Raw genomic sequence first — 21,992 nt, 5'->3', positions numbered from 1 at the left:
AAACAATGATGCAAATGGAAACTTTGTGGGATAGATAAGTTAAATCTGAGTGTTATTTAATATTGTGGTATGCTTACTAATTTTGTGTAGAAGTGTATCTTGTGTAAAATTATCATATTTACTTTTTTTTTCTTATTGTAAACTATCAGTTACTTATTCTTTCAGTGTTTCCCTGAGGAAAAAACCCCTATTTACCCTAAATCCTTCTTTGCTGTCCCATGAAATGAGTGACCATAGGAGAGGCTGTAGGAACAGATGCTTAAAGAAATGGGTGGAGACAGGGAAGCTGGAACTACTGATTTCTATGCCAGAGAATCACAGCACAATTTTCTTTTCTACTTCAAATACGATGCCTTAAAACAGCAGTGTTGGATCATTCTTGCTCCATGGTTGGATTGTATCCCTTTTGTTGTGCAATATGCAAATCTTCAGATAGTGACAATATCTGTTATAAATAATGTCTAGTTTACAGGGTCTTAATTTTTGGGTAACTGGGATAATTAAATGCTCAAAAGAATTTCCAGCAAGACTCTGTTCATATTTTTGGGTAGTCCAATGAAAATCTGTTTAGTCTATTTATCATGCTTCCAAGATACAAGGAAGACACGCTACTTTGCAGTAGGTAGAGGGAGGAACACAGACATGAGGATTAACCCCTACAATTGAAAGATATCGTTGGTGGGGGTTTTTTTTGTAGGATTACATCTGGATCTTTTGGTCAGCTCACCAACTCTGACTTAGTTGGTGTAGCTCAGAACTGCGTTAGATCAAAATGCAGTTGTGAGTTTGGGGGAGGTATTGAAGATTAAGTAAACCAGAGAGACGATAAGGGAAAGTACTGAAGGGAAGGTGCTGCCAAAGTTATATGTCCAGATATCCCCATAGTCTCCATTCTCCCTGGTGTCCTGACACAAATTCCAAGTTTCATTCTATCTCATGCGTCATTTACTGAATCACTGTCCTCTTGGTCTGTCAAGAAATTATGATAGTGAAGAGGATGTTTACTTTTCTGTTCAGGGAGGGGCATACGTGATTTCTTTGAGTTTCCTTTGTTAATTTGTCATGCCTTACTCAAGTTGGCCAGGCCTGGCATACCTGAAGATGACCTGATTTATATCTCTGCCAAATTCCATTGACTAGTAGAGAAGGAAGTGCTGCAGGAAATGTCTAGTTGAGTGGCGGGACATAATTACTCAAGCCACTCAAGGTAGTAATGCACAGTGTCTCATCTTAAAGATAACACTGGAGTAGCCTCTAGCTTGTTTAGGGATTTTTTCCATGCAAGTTTCCAGACTTGTAGTGGGATGATTTGTCATACACAGAAGTTGCACAGACTGTGCAGGAGGACTGAGTCTGGCTGTTTTTCAAGGCAATTCCATGTCCTGTCTAGCTATAATCTTTAAGGTCTTAATTTGAGAGGTTTACTGCTAAGAGATTTTAAATCAGGTATCTGAAGGTTCCACGTTTTAAAAATTACATATGATATACAGACGGAGACTGTCTGATTGTAGCTGAGAGCTACTTGTTTGTTCCAGATCCAGAATCAGCCTGCTGGGAAAAGGAATTGACAGTAACTAATTGATGAGAAGAATATTAAAAAGAACCTTTTCTAAAATGTGCACTTTCTGAAGACTACTTAATTTGCATAAACTTTCTCTTCCAAACAGACATGTTACCTGCCACCTTGCTTTTCTCATACGGCATGGTTCTGCTTTAGAAACTGAGTGTAAAAATGGTATGATCGGACCCATCTTTTCCACTGCCCAGTTGTTTTGAGTGTGCTCACTCTGCAGTCTTCCTCCCTGAAAACAGGCCGATTCATTCAGGACTGTGAGAATCACTGTAACTTTGCAATTTATGCATCATATTCTGCAGGAAAGCCAAATTTTGACACCCGAAGTGCAAACATTTAAAAAAAAGTCTCCCATGCTACTCCGCTGCCTCTTCTAGCTGTGGTTTGTCAGAAACCGTTAACGTCCATTTTCATTCCAAGAAAAAACCTCCTTGGAATTCCAAGAAAAAAAACCCTGGAAAACTGTGAATTGAACCCCTTTTATTTATTTATGTGTTTGTTTGTTCGTTTGTCTATTTATTTATTTATTTGAATGTCTCTGTCCTGGAGAAGGGCTATAGGAAGCATCTCCTCCTTCCAAATGACTTCGAAATGCTGTGCTGCTTTTGTGGAGCTTCTTTTTAGTTGCTTAACTTTGCAACACCTCCAAAGAGGAACTGAAATGCCCTGTACAAAGCTATCAATTCCTTCAGGTGGTGGAGAGGTAAGTCTTGTAACGATGATGCTAAACCCCCTTTGTGGATCTGTTCCATAGCAAATAATTCTGCTGATGATGTAGAATATTGTGCAGCAAATCCTAGTCTTTCTCCAACTCTTTTCAACCTTCTGGCATATGTTGAAACACTCTAGGTAGAGCAATATTAGTTCTTGCTCCTTGAGAGAGCTTCCTTACAATTCTTCATTCTAGAAAGCTTTTACATTTAGCATACAGGTATAATCTGAAATGCCCAGCAGATTCTTTAGCTGGGAGATTTTTTATTTCGAATACTTTAGCGGAAAAAAACCCGTGGTGTGGTTGAAAAATATGATGCTGCAACCTTCTGCCAGAATTTGAGTCAAATCAGTGGTTAGGAGAGCAGTCCCTTCCAAGCTCTTCATTCAAGCTGGTAGCTGATCAATGAAATCTTTCATTCTTAGCAGATTTTTAAAGTGTAAGATATAGGGGACAACAAGAGGCTGTAAACTGATTTGTAGCAGCAGAATTTGTCCTTCATATCATTTCAAATTCAGTCTTAATAGGGACCAGAGTCTGCTCAGCAGAGCACTGTCTGATAAGGTTACATCAAGTGCTTTCATTGAAACAGAGCAGTTTAAGTCCATGCTAAAAATAAAGCATGCCTGTACACGTTTGACAGAATCAGGAGTGGTTTGCTGTGAGATAACCCCAGTACAGTTTTATCACTCTGTGCAAGTGCTCAGTAGTAGGTAGAAGAGCTCAAAACTGTAATTCCTTTCATTCCCAGCCAAATGCAAATTTGCCCTCTCACCTAGTGATGGTTTTCAGCTGTGCTTTTTTATAGATTGAATAAGTCACAAATCTCTCCAGCTTTCTGTAGAGAAACGGTTCTGCCTTTTTATGTTTAAAACCAGTGTAAATGGTTCTGTTCATTTCTTCTTACACAAGGGCCAGAGGGTACAGCAATTAATATTTTTTCCCAAATTGTCATAGTTTTTTAAACCAAGTTAATAATTTCTTTAATTCTGCAGAATTTTAATTTTTTACTCTATGCTTGTAGTATTCACGCTGTGTTCCCATGAATTTCTGTGAAAAGAGAACTTGGCTTTACAGGGCTATAGCAAAGCAGATAGCTTTACATAACTGTCATAAAATTGAAGTGGTTAGGCCTGTCAGAAGAATATCTAATATGTAACTCAGCAGCTGAGATTATACTGGAGTGAAATAATTTTCAGATCTCATCAAATTAAATCAGATAAGATGTGGCTGAGTAAATAGAATGATTACCAGTAAAATTTCCTTTGAGAAGGTTTTTTTTTATTCTCTTTTCTTAATATCCATGTGTATTTTGGCTGTCTCCTGGGAAATTGCTCAAATAATTGCAGGTAGAATAATGTTCATTTCCAGAAAGTCCTGAAGTCATCTTCTTCATGCATATATATTTATATATTAAAAAAAATCTGTTATTCATCTGAAAAGGTGACTTCAGACTTAAAGTGAACATAGAGATTTAGAGTCCACATTGAATTTATTCTTCTAGATTATTGAGAATGACTTTTAAATTATTTTTAATTAAGACAGGGAGGAAAAAACAGTCTAATTTTTGTTTCTTAAATTATTTTAAAAATGGTAAATAGTATCTATATGATGCCTCTGCATATCCTTTTCTTGTAAGTCCTTGTTTCATATCTCAACTTTGATTTCATCTTAAGCCCCTTAGGCTGAAAGGAAGATCAAAAGTAACATTAGCAACATAGAATTTATCATAGAGCGTAGATGTAGGTGTGGTAGATAAGACGCCGAAAGGATAAATAAACCCCCAAATCTAGTTGAAGTTGGCTACTGCCGCTCTTACTGTTCTTGAATCCATGTATACCATTGTGCATACAACTGGAAAAAAGCTATGAGGTGGTGATAACCCATTCCTGTCATTCAGAAAATTATAAATGAACTATCTTCAAAACAGAAGTTTCTTTGAATTAAGTAACTGGCAATACTTAGGTATTTGTCCTTTGTTTCTTACAGTAGTTATCAGGATAAAAAGAAATAAATTATTGTAATTTTTACAGTGTTTATACTATATGTAAAGAATACCCCAAACCTCCCCCCACCTAAAAATTTAAAAAATCCGGAATTAATTTTTCAAATGTATCAAAAATAAGGGGAGAAAGTCCCGATCCCAGTCTGGGACTGAATGGTAAGCAACTACCAGCAGGGGTACGAAAGGCCGAACTCAGATTTTTGGATGAATAGCAGACCTCGTGGATGATCTGGAGCTCATCAACTTGTGGGAGGCAGCTGCTACTGGGAAACTGGCTTAGAGTAATCTTATTCTTTGAAGATGTCATAAGCTCACAACGTGACAGCACACCATCAATAACTGCTTAGAGTGGCATCTTTGTGAAGCTCTCAGGAGCATACCAAGCCTTTCCTTTAAGGGGAAAAATACATGTCCAATACACTAACTACCCTTGAAAGGGCATGACACCTCTGAAGCTCAGAAGGTTGAAACAGCCATAGAAATTGCCCTTCCCATGTTGGCACAAACGATTATTTAGAGAGACTCCCTTTCTATGCTGCAGGTCTCTATCTGCCTGAAGAATATTCTTAGGAACATATCCTTAGAGTGGCGCATTTGAGTTTGTGTGTTTCTATGCTTACTTTATCTGAGACTTGTCCTGAAGATCACGCACTGAAGTGGAGAACATTATGATCACTTTACAAGAGAGTATACCTCTCTCAACTCCCTTCCCCCAAGGGATAAGTATATGTTTTGCTGAAGTTTTTGGTAATAATTTAGACATTTTGAGGGCAAATAATATAATATCTTTTTTTTTTTTTTTTTTGCATATGTGTTTGCATCAAAACAGATCTATTTCTGCAGCTGGTGCTAGGATCTTACAAGGTTCATGTTTCTTCTTTCCAAATTTTGAGGAATCTTTACATAGTTGAGGTGCTGGAGATGACCTCAAAGCCACTAATTAATATTCCAGAATGTTAATGACATGGCATAAGGAGGAAAGTGGGTTACTAAGGAATGGCAGTAATCGCTCAGTAACTGAAGTTATGCCACAGATCTGTTATAAATTTCAGTTTTGACACTATATCACCATCTCTGCCCCTGCACCCACAATATCCTGTTGAAAGAGAAATCTAGGCATTCCTGAAATTTTGGACACTTCATCTTGTCGTAGAGAAGATTGTTATAACCCAGGAAAATATGTTTAAACCTAGGAAGAAGAAGGGATATGAAGTCTCATTTGCTTTAGGACTGGCAGAATTTGAATGTGGGGTATTGTGAAAATTAAGCCCCCAGTGGTAGCTGACTGCAAGTGTGAGAAGCACAGCAAAGCAATTAAAACAGGAGACATGGTATATCGGCTTGTGCAGTAATTCAGCTAAAACGTTGAATGCTCTATGAGGACTGAGCACACCGAGCACAAACTGAATCCTCAGCAAAGGGTCTGTTACATTATTAAAATTCTGTCTTCAGAATCAGAGAATTGATAGTCTTCAGAGGTTAGTCTGACCTTATTCAAATGAAGTTTTGGAGACATCAGAATCCCTCAGAAGGTAATAACTTAATCATCCTGAAGCAAGCATTCAACCTGTCAGCCAAAATATTGAATATGTGCCTAATCCTGGAAAAATTAAAAAGTGTGACATACCAGGGAATGTTAATTTCAGGAAGTAGTTAGAACTTTGACAATCCAAAAAGGTCATAAAGGAGTTTGACTTGATTTCATTCATTCAATGATTACCACAGTATATTTTACTTTACCATGGGCATTTAATAGTACTTTTCTCTTTTCTTGCGTGTGTGATGCATGTGTGTGTATTTCACTAGGCCTTGGAGGTTCTCAACTGAGATTGTAAACTCCTTGTATTTGACATAAATGTGATGCAAAAATAATCATGGGAGCCAAAATCTGAAGTGATATAGATGATTGATCATTTTCTTCCCTTGACAGATTGGAAAGATTGGATGATCTGTAAAAATGCCATCCTTGTATGTATGCTATTTGCAAAAGTGTTGCTATTGCTCCTTAGACCTATCACACTGCTTCAGCCTCAGGTTTAGTCTTCCTCCCATGACTGCTTTCAGGTTGGTTTTTTTTTTTTTTAAATCTTCAATGCAATGCTCATCAAAAGCCAAGAATTTTCAGACAACCCCCAAAGTCATCAGAAAGAAAGCAAACTTCTGATGGCTTTGTTCACCTCACGTCATTTCAGTCTGAGACTTCCCTGGGAAATTTGTTCAGTAACCAGATTAAAATAAACATTTAAGCATTTTAAAATGTCCTTGAGTTCTTTTTTTCTTTCTTTTTTTTTTTTTTGTTTTTAAATTCTTGTCATGTTCTTGGCTTTATAATATCATTGACATGACTTGGTTGTGTTTTGTTAAGTTGGCCTCGCTGAGCAGAAATGCAATTTAGAATTTTGGGAGAAGGTTAAGAGGCTACAGGAGGTTGTTTTCAAATGTATAAAGGTCATTATTTGTCCTTATAAACAGTGCTAGATTTTAACTTGTCTCCCTCTTAATCCAGCTGCTGGGTCATGGAAAAGCATTGCTTTCCACGCAGAAGAATCAGAAAAAAATGCAGAAAAGAGATTGGGAATGAGTGTGTTTGGTGATTAGAATGGAGATTTCCCTGAGAGGTCATGCAGTGCAATTAGTATGAATTGGACAGGGCACTGGAAGGCCATGAGAATGTGATGTAACTGTAACTTTTCCTGATATGGTGAGATATAAGGGACAGCGCATGTATCTGCCAAGGACCTGTATAGCTATATTAGTTGATGAGGAAAGCCAAACCATATAATATATTTGTGTCATCTTGCTTTTCCTTTTGACCTTCATTTTTTTGAGACCATTTTTAGAAAGCTTAGTCATTGTGTGGTGTTAGCAATTCATTTCCTGGGAGTTCTGGGACTTTCTGAGTGTTGCAACCTTAAATGTTTCTGTAGGGAAAGCGTTTTACTTCTTAAGCATCTTTTTTAAATAGTCAAATCAGTGTTCTGTTTTTGAACCAAATCTATTCTCCTGTGATCATGAAACAATTTTGTCATTTTCTCTTAACTTTATTCTTCATGACTATGGTAACTTGCATATTGTAGAAGAAATAAGACATATTTCACTAGGTGAAGTTTGAAGAAGTGGTGAGAAAAATGTATCAGTCAAGATGAAAACCAAAGCTGGTTCAATGTTGCCAAGTTTATTTCACTGTAATTGTATATGTGTGTTATGTATTTTAAATCCTCATGGTTTGATGTTTGAGGAAAACTGGTGTCAGAAAACCAGAAATAGCAATGTTTGTTATTATCTTGTACAGAGAAGTCTACCCCCAAACAACTGCTAGGAAAGAGTCAGTTTCAGACATATGAAATGTGAGGTTCTATATTTATTTATGCTGTACATAATATATATATATATCATAGGTAAATATGATATTTCTAGGAATTGTCATGGAAAAAATAAATACATGATACAGGATGTGATTTAATTAAGGGTTAAACCTGTTACAAGAAAATTAAAAGTTCTCTGCAGCCCTCTGCAATGCACTCATCATCTGCATTTACTGCAACAATTCTTTATTTTTCTGAACTGAGCGTCTATTATGCATTATGCTATAACAATAAATCACACACAAATGTACTGTGAGTAGATACAGAATAATAGAGTAAAGGAAGTTCTGCACCAATATGTGGAAGAACTTCTTCACAGTGAGGGTGACAGAGGACTGGAACTGGTTGCCCAGGGCAATTGTGGAGTCTCTCTTCTCTGGAGATATTCAAGACCCATCTGTGCAATCCGTCCTAGGGAACCTGCATGGCAGGGGGGTTGGACCTGATGATCTTTGGAGGTCCCTTCCAACCCCTAAATTCTGTGATTCTGTGAACCTTGTTGCTAACCCAGTTTTCATCCAGGGAAGACAGAATTGTTGAATCATAAAATAAATCAGTTTGTATGGGGCCACAACAGGTGATTTGATCCACCTGCCTATGAGAAGCAGGGTTTGCTGGATTAGTCATGTAAAATCAGAGAATAAAATAGTTAAGGAATAAACACTAGTGTTATAACTTGATAAATTAAGTGAATTTGAAGAGAAGGAGAGGAGAGAGTTTTGATAGAGTGGCAGCTTAAGTGTCAATTAAATGAATGTGATGGAAAAACCTGGAATATTGACTTCTGAAACAGAGCCTTCAGTACAGTGTTTGCTACAGAGGCAGCAAAAATTCTATTTTGAGTGAACAGGAATTACCAAATAATTATTGTAATGAAGACTTAGGCTATAATTTTCAACACTGGGGATGCTGACACCAGTTTTTGAAACATACTGCCATTGAGAGAAACTGTATTTTAGATAGCTAACATTTTCTTTACAGTTCAAATTATATAAATGTTTAAAATGCTCTTTCAAATCTACTTAGTGGTATATCTTTAATTGGTTGTGCATTCTTTTGCAGAGGTGACTTTAGATGTAAAAAATTCCCACTGACTACCAAAACTTTTGTCTGGCATAAGATGATAGAAATAAGGTTCATAATTAAACTTTAAACGTAAAAGCATTTCTGGAATTATTACAGTTCTCAGAGACATTCAGAGCATTTGGAGAAGATACATTGCTAAAATTGCCCCCCAGATGAAACAATTTCTATATAAAAGAAAATGTTCTTCTGAGCATTGTTATTCTCTCTGCTTTCTCTTAGCAAATTAAAGCTAGGCTGGTTCATTCATTCAAATGACAACCCAAATACTAATACTGAACATGTATCTACCCACAAAGTTTGATGTGAATGTTCCTTAGAAGTCATTAAAGATATACAAAAGCTGGTGTCTAGCTGCAGATGCACATAATGAGTATTGGTGGAAGGGAGCTGGTACAGTGTTTAAACTTCTGGAAGACTGCTTGAAAATATTTTCAATGAGAGAGTTTTGTTTTCTTCCTTGTCTCAGACCTAAGTAAATAACTGAATGCATTTCAGCACAAGAAGCAGAGGCAAAGAAGGGAATCTCAAGCAAGACTTGGAGAATTGCACTTACTGATATTTTTTCTTTGCAGATTGTTTGCATTAGGGTGCCAAGAATTTTTAATATGCGTTGAGACGAGCTGTGTGCCTGCCTACTGTCTGCACAGTCAGATCAGGCTTGTATGGTTTTGGTATTAGAGATTTCAACTGGTTTGTTTATTATAATACAGATGGGCTTCTAAAGTCTGCAGTTGAAATTACTGCAAGTGGAATAGTATGTTGCTTTTCACAACTTCGTGTGATATGTCACAGGAGTTTTTAAGCTGGGCTGCCTGCAGATTTTTATTGAGGTATAGGTACAGGAACAGACAGATGTCTGTTTATTTGCATAAAAGGACTTAGTCACTTTCTGGAACCAAAACCTCAGGGGTAGGTGCTGTTTGGCCTCAGTGGTTTTAAACTTTTGTATCAAAGTTAAAAAACCCATTTTTTCTGAATTAATTTTTTATTTTGATATGTTAAGTTTTTAAAGGAAAGATTCTGACTGCAGTATAAACCAAATCAGGCCATGATTGACAAACTAGTAAACTAGCACCAAACTAGTAAACACAACTGACTCCTGTTGTAGAGAGGCAATAAAGGGCCCAATAAAGGTTAAAAATGTCTGAGAAAGTCATAATTAAGAAATCTCATCAAGAAGCCTGGTTAGCTTATAGTCCAAGAAGAGCTAAAGCCACTCAATGATAGGGTCTTTTCTGGAAGAGAAGGGGAGATGTAGATGCATGAATCCATGCAGTAGACGAGTTCAGAAAGTGTGGTTCTGCCTGCTTTACAGATGTCTCTGGCAGCACACCGCTTTGTCCTCCTGTTGCCAATGGTGTGGAAACCCTGAGTGGAACACCACTGTGAGCCAACCTATGTTACGCATGGGGCTATGTTGAGTCCAGTACTTCTCGACTTACAAATATGGACAGGATTAAGTGCATCAGTGCTGCTGTGTTAAAGATGGTTAATTTGGTGGTCATCTGTCATGAGACAGTGCTTCATGGAGGTAGGTGGGGACTGGATCTACAGCTGTGGAAGAACTGGGGTTTTTTGCTCAGGTGGGCACTATGGGCAAAACAGAGTTGGGGGATTTGTACTTAATTTATTGCCTCATTAACAGAAACTTCTGATCAGTATTTTATGTATTAGGAAGAAAAGAATATAACTAAAAAAAGAAACACCTTTTCTCCCCCTTCCCCAGGCTCAGTTTCAGCCAAACACCCATCCTCCCCACTTCCTAATCTCCGCTTTGCTCATTTTCATTTTGAAGTTTACACTTGATCCATACAAATTCCTCCAGTGAGGTGAGTAGTGGTGCAGGAGGCTGGCTTTGTGTGGGTTTTGGTCTGCAGCTCTGACCTTATTCCTGATCTGCTGCTGCTGCTCTTTTAAGTAAAACTCCTGCCCTTGTGTAGGTTGCCCCTCGCTTGTTTTGTCATGGCATGCAACAATTGGGGACCTGCCACCCAACACCTGCCCACCTTACCCCCTATGTATGCTGTTGAAGGTGTTAATTTATTTGATACTTTAAATGTTCATTGAGTGTAGGTAGGGAATGGCTCTTCAGTCCAGTTAGAGACCTGGCTGCAAGGGAAGTGACCCAAGTTTTGCTCCCCATCCTGGATAAAGTCTAATTATTTTACTTCACAGATTAGAAGAGCTTTAGTAGAGGAGGCTGAGACTTGGTCTCAGTGATTCCTGAAAGGATGCCTGAGATCTTCCACAATGCTTTCTCATCTACCTAGTGCTGTCAGTCACCATGACTGTATATCTGCAAGGAGCCTAATCCTATCATTCAATGTGCCTTCAGTTCAACTATTGGATTTAGGTGCCAAGTGGTCTAATGACTGGTATTCTGGAGATCTTAGGTGGGAGCAACATCCCTTGCCAAGGCCAGAATATTTCAGGACTACCAATGACACGAGGCTACAGTCATGTGAGCCAAGAAGGGATGGGATAGTGTTTTTAGGCTCTTTGAACACAAAGTAGATGCCTGATTGGGATGTTTTGAGATGCACTGTTGGTCCTAAAAGCTTAGAATTCTGTTTTAAGCATCAAAGGGCAGGAGTTTATATATGGGATTCATTGAATTTCAAATTAACATAAAAGAAGAAACTACAGAAGACTGTAGAAGTCTAAGGTCCTTTTGAGAAGGCTTGGTGATAGGAGACCTGTGCATGGCTACAGATTTTTTTTTTATTAGAACAGTTTAATTATATCTCCCTTTCTTGGTAAGATATCGTACCAAACAGAAGAGATTAAAATGAGTTGCTGAAGGTTTAATATATTTCATCACCTGTAGAAAAATCTGGCAAAGAATTTTGTGTCCAGCTTATAAATATAACTAAAATGAGCAATAAAATATCATTGTGATTGTCCAAAACATTGCAACAGTTACAGTTCAGTGCAATGAGACCACACACAGAGCTTCTATCTATTAAGTTGATAGGGACAGTGTAAATTAATGATTTTCTCTGATATTTTGCAGTGATTCTCTCTTATATTTTGCAGTGAAGCATGCATTGATATTTTACGTTGCTTGTCAGAACAGTTGTTTGTCTTATTTTGCTTACTGGTATAAGACTCCTTTCTTTTTCCCTAATAGAATATTCCAGTTCTGAATAAACTACATTAAAAAAAAATTAACCCCCCCCTCCCAACCCTGTTATTTTCAAACCACTTGCATCTCACATAAAGAGTACTAAGCTGTAGTTGTTATTCTTACAGTAGAGGTACATTCAAGGTCATTGAATCCGTTGCTCCGTTGTAGTGAGCTTCCTTTGGTGGCTGGACTTGTGGTGCTGAACCCTGCTACTGACAGATGTAGGCATCAAACCACTTAATTCTGCTGAAATTTGTGGGACTGCTTGTGCCATTAAGGCTAAGCATGTGATTCACTATTTTGCTGGGCTGGGGTCAGAAAGCTTGGTGCTTTGCAGCCTTGCTTGTTATGCTTAATTTAAAGTTTAGCTGGACAAGGCAAGGTTTTTGGCAGGTAATGCAATCTGCTTGTGATCATCTCTTCAGCTCCCAGTGTGCAATGCTAGCTTGTCTATAGACAGGAGGGCATCAGGGCCACTTGCAGAGCAAAAGAAGCCTGCCCAGGTCATAGGGCAATGTGTTGACAATGCATTTAGCTAACAGATTTAACTTTGGCTTTTAGAATAAGTCCTAACTGTATCTAATGTATAAACACAAACATGTCTGATGCCCAGCATGACTCATGTTTAGTTATTAATACAACCCTGGAGATAAGGTATTTGACAAGAACACGCTTTTATACATGCTGAAACTAAGATGGTTATATAATACCAGGAGTAGCAAACAACTTTTTCAAAGCCTCATGGAAACCTTTCAGGAGTGGGAACAGAACGCCAGTTTCATTATCACCTACAAGGAGCCAAACAATGAGGCATTGTGGGCTTGCAGCCTGTGCTCAGAGCAGGAGGTTTAAGTGCATCAGCCAGTAGGCAGACTCAATCAGGCTAAATCCTGTCAGATGGAATGCATCTGTTAACAAAGCCATTAAGTGTATTTTAAATGGTAGTTAAAGCTTTTGCAAAGAATGTTCATGGGATGTCAAGCAGTACAGTTCATAGTAATAGCATGCCCATTTCAGTCTTTCATCCACTGGTGTCAGGACATTTTACCATGCATGCAACTGATTTTTATGTGCATTTTACAGACCTGAAGATGAAGAAGTTAAGGGATGTACTCAAAGGGAACAATAACGTTTTAAGCTCAGGAAGGAAGTTGCTAGACAGGTAGAGAAGTGCTGAAAATGCTTTTGATTGCAGTGTTCTTACGGGGGGGGGGGGGGGGGGGGGGGGGGGAAGAATTCTGATTAACATAGCTTTGAATAATTACTGGTGTTGCAATTTACCAAGTTATCCATTTTATGTTACAGTGTAAAAGACCTGATAAAAAATGATTTCTACAGTTCTCTCAGGCATTTCTAAGAAAGTTCAATTTTTTCCTGAACAACTCATTGAGAAACTGTGTGAGAAAGAATCAATGAACAGGGTCAGTGAACAGCGATCTTCCCTTTGCCTAGTTACATCCAACACTTAGTAGTAGCAAGAGGCTGGATTTAAGAGAGAGAGTAAGAGAAGAGCCAAGATGGATCTGACTATAGAGAAGCCCTGCCCTGAGTGAGGACCCTTCTGGAAAAAGTCTACAATGTTCTTTAATGAAATCCCAAGAGAAATGGTGTCCTGGTTAATGATAAAGAGCTATAACTGTGATAATTCTAATTATAGTCTGAATACAGCATTTTAATAATAGTGTTTTTCCTTTAGAATGCAAAATTGGAGTTGTGTATGTCCTGGTACCTCCTATATATGCAGAAATTTTGTCTAAGGTGATGCGGAGAAAAATGTGTTAACACTTCCTTTTGCTTTGTACACCTTCAGGTAAAATAAATTCCTTTAAACTTAAAAGGATACAGACAGCTGTTGTTCAGATTGAAACAGTGATTTGGTGAAGGAGTCCGAATTTTAATGTTTGGAGTCTCTCCTGTTGGTGGAATAGTTCCTTCAGGCACTTCCTGAAGAGGACAGAGGCAGATTGCCACTGAATAATACCTTCAGTGCTCTTCAGGAAGTTCTGCCCAGAAGCGGCTCCATCTTTCTTCCTGGCAGAGGTGACAATAAAGATTTTAATCTTGAATTTATTTCCGTGCAGCAGTTAGATATTACTTTCCAAACAGCAGATTGCATTCAGTAAAAAGCACGTTCAAAAATGTTGATGAGGAAGAAGGATCCAACCTGATGAACTTTTACAGATGTGTTGACATTCACATGCATCCCTCACACATTGCAGGGCTGGCAGTTACATGTAATGAACACCAGATTGTCCTTAATGATGTGATCCTAATGTAATTTTTTTCTACTCATTAAAAGGAACAGTGGGGTGTTATTCCTTTATGGTGCCATGGACTCTAGTTTTAATTTTATTGTGAATCATACGACTCTTTGCAAGTAAAATATTATAGTCTCCTCTTCACAGGCAAAAATACCAAGAAGATTTTGTAATTTGTAGCAGTTGTTACACAGCTATATGTGATAAAACCAGGCATAGAATTTGATAGCCCGATTTTTAATTCTGTGTGCTGATGCAGCTATCTTCCCCAGCACATCCACATAGCAGGAGAGTGGCAGAAGTTGAAGGTGGGATTGCTCATTCATTTCTAAGGTTTTCCAGCAAAGATTCCTCAGCTGTGGTCAACATTTCTTTCTGTTTTGAGCAACAGATACTAGTTTTAGGACCACTTCTCATCTCCTTACTTTTCCTCATAGATGTCATCAACTTCTGATTCTCAGATGGGACTTATAACTGACGTGTTCCTGTCTGCGACCTGGGGAAGCCAGAAAATTTAGCTGCTTTCGCACGAACACATCCTTATTCTGTTACTACTGTGTTAAAGCTAACAAATGTAGCTCAAATTGAGTTTTTTTTTTCTAGAGAAAGATTCAAATCTAATCATGTAAAAGAAGCTGAACTCATTATTTCCAAGATACTAGTTATGTGTTTCATGGAAAACCAGCAATCTGTAAGGTGAATGAATCTTTTCAAAAGTAATAGCCTTATGCAGCATTCTCCTCTGAAAATGTAGTTTATGTGCATGACCTTTGAAGCCACCTTATTCCAGAGCTCTGGCTGAAACACTGGTTGTGTAATCAAGCTAGGATTCGGTTTGTTTGTTTTTCTTCTGTTAGTCATGAATGGGTTAGGAATGAACTAGCATGGTTTGTGATGACAGATTTAATATGTTGTTGTCCTCCAGCTTTTTCACAGAGTTCTGCCTCTGTGAGTGTTTACACGTACATATGTTTGCGAGAATTACTAAAGCTACAGTCTAGATTTTTCACGGTGAGAAGTCACTCGTGCCTCTGTTGGAGACGGCGTGTGTTTATCATCGGTTGTCAGTGTTTTTACTTAGTCACAAAACAGAATTAACTGAAAATGCTTCATTTCAATTAAGGGTTTTGGCATAGGTTCTTAGACCAATTCACAGGACATCCAGATGCAAAGAAATTTTGCTATTTGGCCCAGAGTTTATTCCCTGCACTTGTTTCCAGAAGGCCAATATAAATGAGTGTGCCCTACAAGATAGAAGGTAAAAAAGAAGCAACTTTTTAAGCATTCCTGATAGGCATGGGAAATCAGTATGTAGCTGAATACCTCCCTTGGTTATGAACGTTCTCCTGTCATGTCTGCCATTCTTTAGGCCTAGGTTTTACTGGTGTGATAACATTAAGTTTGCATAAATAGTGTCATGTGTGGTTCAAGGTCGCTTGTTAAAATCCATCCCTATATAGGAATGCGTTTGTATTCCTCAAGCCAAATTTTCCTTGGGAGGGAAGTTCTAATAAATTCATTATTGCTTTACACTTTTAGATGTGAATGCCTCTTTTTATAGCAGGTAGTAGATATATCTCCTTTTGTTTACTGTAGTAGCTGTTATTTTATCGCAGATCTGTTTCAGAGTACACGTGAGGTAGGTTGGCAGCAGTTTCTGTCAGCTGCTCACATGATTTATTTTCAACATTTTGTGCGTCTCTGTCTAACTAAGTTATGTCCTAGTCCAAGCCAAATTCATTATGCTGAGACACACATGGAAATGTTATGATTATCTCTTAGCATTACTGGAAATAGGCGGCATAAAATAATGTGTGATGTGTTATTTTGAGTTCTTTTTATCATAAATTCTGTAAGCAATGTGGCAATTGAGGTAAAGCAAGATGATTTGCAAAGTGCGTCACTAGAAGATAGTAAAAATTGCTCTTTTTTGTACTTTCCATATTCCAGAAACTTATAATTCATGCTTGCTCATTTTCATCTGTATCGGCTAGTGATGATAGACCTGGAGAGAAAATAAGAACGCAGCAGAACATACCTGGGATCTCAAAGAGTGAACTTTTCTCTTATTGTGGACGTGTCTTGTATACATTGTTTTCCTTCCCACTTGTAGGTGAATAGATGAAACATCTCATGAGATGGAGTCATTTCTGCTCTTGCCTTTTGAATGCAAGAGGGGAGGCAGGATGATGATATGTCATTGAATGCTGTGGATCACTTTGATTGCAATCTCATTTTTAGTGAACTTTTTTGAAACTTCAAAGGCTGAAAAACATTCTCAGTTGAATATAGAGCAACTGAACAGACATCAAAACTTTATTAGTATCTTCACCAGTAATGTTTTTCTCCAGGTAGAAGTAGGTAGAACGCAGCATGTAGTAGGCATGATGGTCAATATATAGATTGAGTTTGCAATGTGGATGTTCATCCTCATATTTTTTTTCTAAATGATGTCTAAATGTATAGTTAGGAGAATACTTTTTAGTTCTCTGGTCAAGGAGAGTAGACCTATCCCATTTTCTAGTCTTATGTCAAGATCAGATTCATGTGTCCACTGGTCCTTACCCCTGTTCCTACACTTGATTCTTGTGGAAATGATATGCTATGAATTGCTGTGGGGGGGGTTGGACCATATTTCAGTAGACCTCCAGTTGCATAATGGGAGAACAGTATTCCAGGGATCTGGAAGGAACTGGATGTCAAATCTCAATGCAGAATTTTTCTGAATCTTCCACAGACAAAAGTAAATTTGGAAATGGTGTGCTTTAAGAGGAAAAGTGAATAGGGGTAAAGTGGAAGTGGAGGAGAAAAGGACATATGGGATTCTGTAGGAAAAGAATGAAAGGTGAGTGCATGAAGCAGTGGGATAGTATGGTAAGGAATGGTGGACTGAGTTGTTTCACTCTTTCTATGGGTTCAACAGGGGGACTGTAAATGTGGACAAAAGTGACAGAATGTGCATCTCTGAGTGGTCTGATAACACCAGCAGACCTGAGGGGATCTTAATTTCCTGATGTTTCTCCTACTGAAAGGAGCTCTGGAGGCTTCTTTCCAAAGTGCAGAACCCTGTTTCTTCTCTTCTGTGGTCAAAGCAGTGACTTTGAAGGCTTGCCTCAGGGTTTTGAGGTTTTTATTTACTACTGATAGTTCTGAAAGAAACTAGACTAAGGTTTAATTCTCTCCATTGCCTTCACTGAATTTGTTTAGTGAATTCCAAGCTTGGATCAGGCTCTAGTTTTCATAAGAAATTGCCACCTGAAAAACCAATGACTTTTTTGTCTTTATAAGGATATGACCTAGCAACCAGGAATGTGGTTCTGGTCTGGAGATTTCCTTTGCATTTAAATTCAGTATTTTGTCCTAGAATGTACTATGCCTAATTTCTGATCCTTTTTACAGATGTTAAATGCAGTGCCATATCAAAATGTGCTATACATGGGAGAATCTCAACTTTCAGTGATATTCTAGTCCTGGTGGTCTTACAAGGGGGCAAAAATAGTGAAGGGTGAAGAAAAGTCATCCAATTAATATTTTTTCTCAACAAATTTAGTTTAGGAGTCATGCAATTGGAATTAGCAATAATTAATATTACTTCTATATTTTCTGTGGTTGATACTTTCTGAGATTGGTGTCATCACGTGCAAGTACTGAGATAAGGTTTCTTGTGGTAACAAATGTATCTAATAGGATCTAACTGTTGACTAAATACTTTCATATCATAAAAGTAATACACAGTTTAGTGGTTGCTCAACTAAGGAAAATTAAGTTACATCACCCTATTTATCTCATTGTCTTAGAACAATGATCAGTGGAAATTCGGTATAATATACTTCTCTGTTATGAAATTCTTGTCTGTGACTGTACCCATCCAAGAGAAGACTACTTAAAGGTCATCTTCTGGATAGGGAAGTTTATGAGTCAATCCTGCTCCTCCCCTGTCCCCTCCCCAGCCCCCAAAAAAAGAATGATCAAACATTTTTTTATGAATGTTGGACATTATGTCTTAATTATTCTTGGTGAAATTTTATTAATCATTTCCCGACTTCACATAAAGTTTTCCCTGCTTGCACAAAGTTCTGAATTCTTTGGCAGAAAACAAAAAAACAAAACCTTTTGTAGTAATGAGTGATAGCACTTTTTACTACACAAATATTTAAGAAGTTCTGACACTTAAGAGAGGTTCCAGGAAATATTAATCCGGTTGGATGTTTAAAACCAAACATACAAAAACGTGGCAGCTGTAGCTGCTAAAGTGTTTCCCAAAAAATGAGACAGGGAAGTTAGCAGCGCTAAAGGGAAGCTAAATTAATGTATTAGACCTGATATAAAGTTCAGCCTGTAAGGGGTGATGGGGGAGGTGCAGGAAGTGGGAAAGTTGCTGCACCTTTGTCGTCAACAAAGAATTTCCCCAGCAGTGTTTGCTATCCTGGTTTGAGAGATGCAAAAGTGTGCAGGTGGAGTGGGAGAGATCTTTAAGAAAGCTGCATTGTTAGGTCTTCTCAGCTTTTCCCAAAACACTTGTCTCAAAGTAACAAAAGCTAAATGCAGTTCTGAGGCCTTTAAGTAGGATCAGCAATCAGTTAGGTGAAGTTCATTTACCACCATAAATTAGTTGTATCAGGTCACATCTCATTTCAAAAGCAGTAAGTGGTGGTGGAGTGAGCTCTTTCAAACATGTTCAGATCAAGTATTAATGAATGACAATCCAAAAGAATTTCCTGAGGGAATTTCAAAGTTCTGAAATTTATTAATTTACTCATAATTCAGTATTAAAACATTGGGTTGCACTGGCCTCCATAATATAAATTCTTTGATGTTCTTTTTCCCTCCCAGAAGTGTTTGAATAGCCTATTAGTGCTGGTAGGCTGACAGTGGAGAATCAAATGACTGTTGGAAGCACAGATGTGGGCTTACCTTTAGAGTAAAATCTGCAAAAATATTTAGACGCTGACGTTCCATCAGTTTCATGTTGGTGCCTGAATATCTTTGAGGATCTAGCCCTTAATTACTATAGTGGAGGTAAACAGAAACTTCTAAGATAAGAGAACCTGAGTATTAAGGAGCTTGAACATCTGCAGTTATTATCAACTTTGATAGGAACTACACATTCAGTGACAGAAATGTGGAGACTAATTAGTATATGCAGGAAAAATCCTAGTCCACTGTAAAAAATTTGTCCGTATAAATACTTTCTGCAGATTCACTCTTTGATAAAGATCCTCTGCACATCACCCTATCCCGTCCCTTTTCTTGTGAAGTGGAGGTTAGGGAAGAAAATTATTGATAAGATTTTCCTGTCTAGATATTGATCCCAGGTTGTAACGCAGAAGATATTCGGAATGCAGGAGAATAACAAATTTTAACTGAAAGCTGCTTCCACATTTATTGAATTTTTCAGGTGAAGTATGCATTAATAATATTGGAATTTCTTGCTGATTAATAATATTGGAGTTTCTTGCTCAAAGTAATTTAGAGACAGATTTATCCACTTCCCAGTGCTTTCCTGATATTTTTGTACAAATTTTGTAAATTTGAGACCCACCTAGGTGTTGATTCTAAATCAGTGCCTATATTACCCTTTCAAGAAAACCCACCCCTTCTCTATTTCCTTAATTTTTGAACTGTCCATGCTGCTATTTGATATGTACGCTATTTTATGCAAAACAAGATATAAACAGTTGCTCCTTTTACACATCTGATGCAATAACAACATTGGTATCAACCTCAGTGAGCTGGAATTTCCTGCATAGTGGACATACCACACCAGAAGCGTCAGTTAGTTAAGCCACCAGATAAACCAGAGACTTTCTCAATGCTGCTGCTTCCATTACAGAACGTACACCGCTTACACTTTCTCTATACAATCTGTGCTAGGCAGATTTTAGCTTGCTCTTTCAGAGCCAAATTGCCTGAAAGGCTATTGCTTCAACCTCATGAACATCTCTGCTTTGGAAGGTAGGTCCATGGGCAGTAGCATGAGGTTATATATACATGTAATTATATTTTGGAAATGCATCTGTGAGATGACGTTCTTTTCAGAGCAATACTACAGGCTTACTGTGAATAAAGCATCTCCTCGGCTTTCTTCGGATTACTAATGAGGATTGCTCTGCAGTATTACATCCTTGATGTAAATCCAGAAAGAAGGCTTCAGACTTGTCCTTTCTGTGCAATATAGCTCATATATATTTATCTTGTCTTATTTTCTGAACACGTCTATGATTTTCCCTAGTATAAATATCACCCCAGCTTCCCTAGGGAAAAGCACTGTCCAACACATCTGTGCAGAAATGGTCTCTGCTATACTGGAGCAGAAGAAAAACTACATGCTCTGCACTTTGACCGTTAATGTAACTAGACGTGGTACAGGCCGGTAGGAAAATTTTTGGGCATGGTATATGGAAAATACGTTAGTAGTGTAATTCACTTTGTTATGATGTAACTACTTTCTGAAAATGCTGGGAAAAAATAATAGGACAAAAAATTATGTATTCTTATCCAAGTGAACAGTGGTGAGGTGTTAATTTAGCAGGAATTATTTCATCAGTTGTCATTCCTTTGGCTGAGAAATTGAATTATCAGATGTGCTTAATGTCCTGTTTTCAACAGAATGTGTTGAAGGACAAAGCAAAAAATCTTTTAAATAACAATTCCAGAAGAAATGTGCAAAGTTATGGAAGATTCATACAATTATAGAATCACAGATATAGCATAAAGGATCAACTCCAGCATCCCACTGGAGCAGGAATACTCTCAAAGAAATCAGATCAGCCATGTCTTTGCTCAAGTCTTGAAAACCTCTAAGAGAGGGAATTCCATTACCGCTCTGGTTAATTGTTCTACTGATAGATTACTATCTTGGTGCTGTGGTTTTGCATGGCAGGGTTCTGGTGGAGAAGGGGGTCTACAAGGGTGGCTTATGCAAGAAGCAGCTAGAAGCTTTCCCTAGGCAGAGTAAATACCAACCAGCTCAAGGCTGGACCCACCGCTGACAAAGACTGAGCTAATCAGTGATGGTCACAGCTGCCTCTGTGAATCAAATTTAAGAGAGAAAAAAATGCAAGTGGCAGCTTTTTGCCACCAGAGAAGGGATTGAGAAGATGTAAGAAACTGTGCAGGCACTAAGGCCAGTGAAGAGTTGGAAGGGAAGGTGGGGGAGTGGAGGACAGGGGGAGGTGCTCCAGGTGTCAGAGAGAAAGATTCCCCTGCATCCTGTGAAGAAGACCATGGTGGAGAGGATGTCCCCCTGCAGCCCATGGAAGACAATGGGGAACAGAGACCCCAGCTACAGCTGTAGAGGATCCCACGCTGGAGCAGGTGGAGACATATAGAAGACTCTGTGACCTGCGTTGGAGCAAGCCTCTGGCAGGACCTACAGCCTATGGAGAGAGAGAGAGGCCTATGCTGGAGTAGGTTTGCTTGTGGGGTGGTGTGTGTGATTCTATGGGGGACCAGGCTGGAGCTGCATGGGCCTGAGGCTGCACCCTGTAGAACTGACACACACTGGGGCAGCTGGTGAAGAGCTGAAGCCCTATGGGAAAGGATTCATGCTGGAGAAGTTCATGAAGGAGTCTCTCCTGTGTGTGGGACCCCATGCTGGAGAGGGCATGAGTATGACTTAATGTCCCCTTACTAAGAAGGAAAACAACTTGTGAGGAACTGACCAAAATCCCCATTCCCCTTCTGCGCCCCACTTCCCCCTGCCCTCTGCTGCCCTGGCAAGGGGAAAAGGGAGAGAAATCGTGAGTAAAGTTGAGTCTGCAAAGAAGGGAGGGGTGTGGGGAGGTGTTTTAAGACCTTGTCATTATTTGACTCTGGTTTCACTCTGTGTGTGTGTGTGTGTAGTGTAATAAATTAGATGCTTTT

This window comes from Gallinula chloropus (genome assembly GCF_964237585.1).
Source record: "Gallinula chloropus genome assembly, chromosome: 4".
Taxonomy (NCBI): domain Eukaryota; kingdom Metazoa; phylum Chordata; class Aves; order Gruiformes; family Rallidae; genus Gallinula; species Gallinula chloropus.
The sequence above is the reverse complement of the archived record's forward strand: the minus strand, read 5'-3'. Positions refer to the sequence as shown.